The following is a 3,616-nucleotide window of genomic DNA, read 5'->3' as shown; positions in this document are numbered from 1 at the left end:
ATATTCATACTTCACAACGTTGTCCATAGCTTGTCCCTGAAAAGGGTTTTCAAGGAGTGGCTGGTGAGCATAATATTGAAGTTGTGAAGTGCTGTTGAGTTGGTTCCAACCCATAGTGATCCTGTATAGGTTTTCTGAGGAGCAGCTGGTGAGATTGAACAGCCAACACTTCAGTTCAAACTGCTTTGCAATCTGGCACATTAACTAACCCACAGCACTATACAGTTAAGGTTAATATGGTTTAGAATTGTTTCTTACTCTATTAATTATTTTTTAGTTATTCTCTATGTTTCTATTCCACTTGATTCTTTAGTATAATCTTTATTTGTATGTATTTCAAATTATGTGATAACTACATTTTAGAAGACTTCGATGTATAATGAGGACACAAATATTTACATATTTTCTTAATTGTTTTTAAATCTAGAAGTTGTATGGTGTTATATTCATAAACAATGATTTTTTAAAAAATAACTTATGAATCTATCTTATTATCTAAGCATGGGTTATTTTATCTTATACAGATTTGTTTTCCAAAAGAGTAAATCTAATTTGCTTATCTATAGTTGAAAGATAGAATGATTCTTTCTTCCATTTATAAAGTTGTAAAACATCTTCTTTCAAATTTACAACTTTCTTTTTTTAAAGAAAACCTTTTTATTGTTGATAAGATGAATGTTTACAAGGCAGATCAATTTTCCATTCAATAGTTCACATACATTTTCTTTCAAGTCGTTGATTATAATCCCTTCAATGTAATATTACTTATTTCACTTCCTTCCTGTGTTTCCTGTTTTCATTCTCCTTTCCTATTCCATTCTCCTACTGTCATGATCTACACGAGACCTCCATTACTTAGAGTAGCACCTAAATATCTACTGACTACCAATCTCTCAGCTCTGAGATAGTTTATACCTTGTTACCAGAGTAATTTCCCTAATAGCTTAATGAACACTTATACACTTATACACATACACTTATATACACACTAAAAAATAATTGAACTTCTAGATTAAAATATCTCCTAATTGGCATTTAATTTAAGAATCAACTCTTATTTCCCATGCTTCACAACTGCCTTTCTCACTCTCTTCTAGTCCCTGGCACGCCAGGGTGTCAATGCAGACATGGCCAAGTCCAAGAACCACACCATTCACAACCAGTCCTGAAAATGGCACAGAAATGGTATCAAGAAACCCCGATCACAATGAAGTGAGTCTCTCAAGGGTGTGGACCCCAAGTTTCTGAGGAAAATGCGCTTTGCCAAGAAGCACAACAAGAAGGGCCTGAAGAAGATACAGGCCAACAACATCAAGGCTATGGATGCATGTGCTGAGGCTATCAAGGCTCTTGTAAAGCCCAAGGAGGTCAAGCCTAAGATCACAAGAGGTGTCAACCGCAAGCTCAGTTGACTGGCCTACATTGCCCATCCCAAGCAGGGGAAGCGTACTCCGGCAAGCATTGCCAAGGGTTTGAGGTTCTGTCAGCCAAAGTTCAAGGCCAGCGCTCAAACTACGGCTGAAGCTTCAACCAAGGTCTCAACTAAAGCTCCAATCAAGCAAGGCCTCAACTCCAGCCCCAGCCAAGGCCTCACCTCAGGCTCTCAAAGGTGCCCAGGCCCTCACAAAGATGGAATAGAGTTTTGCATCTGAGGACAGAGGGACTGGCATGACCCTTTGGGCTATCATCTGCTTGGAGCTGGTGTCCTCCTGTGCTATTTTTACAAATAAACCTGAGGCAGAAGAAAGAAAAAGAATCAACTCTTTTGACTGATAATCAATATTCTTTATCCTCTAATGTAAATCTTCTGCAGTTTTGTTAAATAATTCCTCTATATGTACAAAATCCATTGGCATGTAATTTAATTATCTACCCAATAACTTCAATCTGTAATCCTTCCTTAATAAAATAATATTAATTTTCTTCAGGAAGTTACCTTGCTTACTGATAGAGATAGAATCATTGTAAATGTCTTCTCCCTTTGCCAGAAGTTATTTGGGGTCATGAGGTGACTCAGTTGTACTCAATTAATATAGTGGAATTCTGCTCTGGGGCATCTCTAGATTGGCTTTCCTTCCTAATGAATGAGAAACATATAAGAAACAGGTGTTTTTCTTCTGTGCTTTCTTTTCTTCTTTGTTGTAGCATGAGGATGATGCTCATGCTCTGGTTGTAATGCAACAAGGGAAGCAAAAAATCCATATTTTAGTAAAGTCAAGTGAACAATGGATATTTTTTGACAGTTGAAGGACTAGATTTTTAAAACAACCCTGGAATCACCTATCTGCAGAATCTTGTCTTTATAGGTAGAGCTGTTTCCTTAACATGCCTGACATTTTTCATCATTTACTAAACAGTAATTGAATGCTTGAAATGTTCGCTGTCTTTGCCTATGTGGGTTCATTTACTTGGAATTATGCCTTTATTTTTATCTTCCAAACTTCATTAAATGTAACCATCCTTTCGTTCCAGTTTAAATGCTTTATCCTGCAATAATATCTTTATAAAAGGCTGATTATAAAGTTTTCATAGACTTCATCCTTTTATAAAGTCTGTTCTGATCCCCTCATTTAGATGTTGATTGTACCTTCTTTTGAGCAAAATTGCACTCTAGGCTGAGGCGGAGGTGACTTCCTTGAACCGTGGAATCCAGCTGGTTGAAGGGGAGTTGGATCACGCTCAGGAGTGCTTGGACATTGCCCGGCAGAAGCTGGAGAAGGCAGAGAAAAGCTGCTGATGAGAGTGAGAAAGGTATGGAGGTTATTGAAAACCAGGCCTTAAAAGATGAAGAAAAGATGGAACTCCAGAAAATCCATCTCAAGGAAGCTAAGCACATTGCGAAGAGGCAGATCTGAAGTACGAGGAGGTGGTTCTTAAGTTGATTATTGAAGGAAACTTGGAACGCACAGAGGAGCGAGCTGATTTGGCAGAAAGAACCTCGTTGCTGAGAGATGGATTTGCAGGTCAGATTGATGGACCAGAACCTGAAGTGTCTGAGCGCTGCTGAAGAATGGTGGTGGTGGTTATGTGCCGTGGAGTTGGCTCCGACTCATAGCGACCCTGTACAGGGTTTTCAAGGCTGTAAATCTTTACAGGAGCAGAAAGCCTCATCTTTCTCCTGTGGAACAGCTGGTAGTTTCGAACTGCTGACTATGAGGTTAGCAGCCTGATTCGTAACCACTACGCTGAAGAATAGTACTCTCAAAAGGAAGACAAATATGAGGAAGACATAAAGATTCTTACTGATAAACAAAGGAAACAGAGACCAGTGCTGAGTTTGCTGAGAGATCAGTAGCCAAGCTGGAAAAGACAACTGATGATTTGGAAGATAAACTGAAATGCACCAAAGAGGCGCACCTCTGTACACAATGGATGCTGGACCAGACTTTGCTTGACCTGAATGAGCTGTAGAGAACCCCAGTTCTTCCCTGCAGCTGCTCCTCTCCTTGACTCTGACATCGCCTGAGGCCAGCCTTCTGGTAGCTGACCTTTAACTGAGGGCTGATCTTTTAACTGGAAGTTTGTGTTCTCTTCTCGCCATCCACCCTCCCCCTCAATCTTGTCTTCTTTATTTTTCCACCTGCCAAATTGTCTCTGCCTCTCACCAGAGCACTTA

General features: G+C 39.5%; 1 pseudogene; it reads left to right on the top strand.

The window, feature by feature from the left end:
- The first annotated feature begins 1,253 nt into the window (after positions 1–1,253).
- On the top strand, positions 1,254–3,411 carry LOC102840786 (annotated as a pseudogene).
- Positions 3,412–3,616: the final 205 nt, after the last annotated feature.

This window comes from Chrysochloris asiatica, unplaced genomic scaffold (assembly GCF_000296735.1).
Source record: "Chrysochloris asiatica unplaced genomic scaffold, ChrAsi1.0 scaffold00233, whole genome shotgun sequence".
NCBI lineage: Eukaryota > Metazoa > Chordata > Mammalia > Afrosoricida > Chrysochloridae > Chrysochloris > Chrysochloris asiatica.
This window is presented reverse-complemented; position numbering and strand designations above follow the sequence as displayed.